Below are 282 nucleotides of genomic sequence, written 5' to 3' on the forward strand. Positions count from 1 at the left end.
TAAAATTAAGAATATTAAAATAGAGAGTTAAAAAAAAAGGGGAGTGAAATGGGGATGGGTGGGTTGATGGAATCTGTGTGCATGGGGACAAAGAGAGTTCCAGCAAGAGCCAGATCATATCACTAGAAAAACTAGAATTGAAAATGAAATACCAAAAAACAAACATAAACATGAGATCCATCATCACCTCAACTTTCTCTTGCATCATTATTTTACAGTTAGAAAGGAAAACAGCAATTATCATAATCATGTTATGCTACATCTTTTTATTTTCTTTTTTTG

Source organism: Arachis duranensis, chromosome 8 (assembly GCF_000817695.3).
Source record: "Arachis duranensis cultivar V14167 chromosome 8, aradu.V14167.gnm2.J7QH, whole genome shotgun sequence".
Lineage (NCBI taxonomy): Eukaryota > Viridiplantae > Streptophyta > Magnoliopsida > Fabales > Fabaceae > Arachis > Arachis duranensis.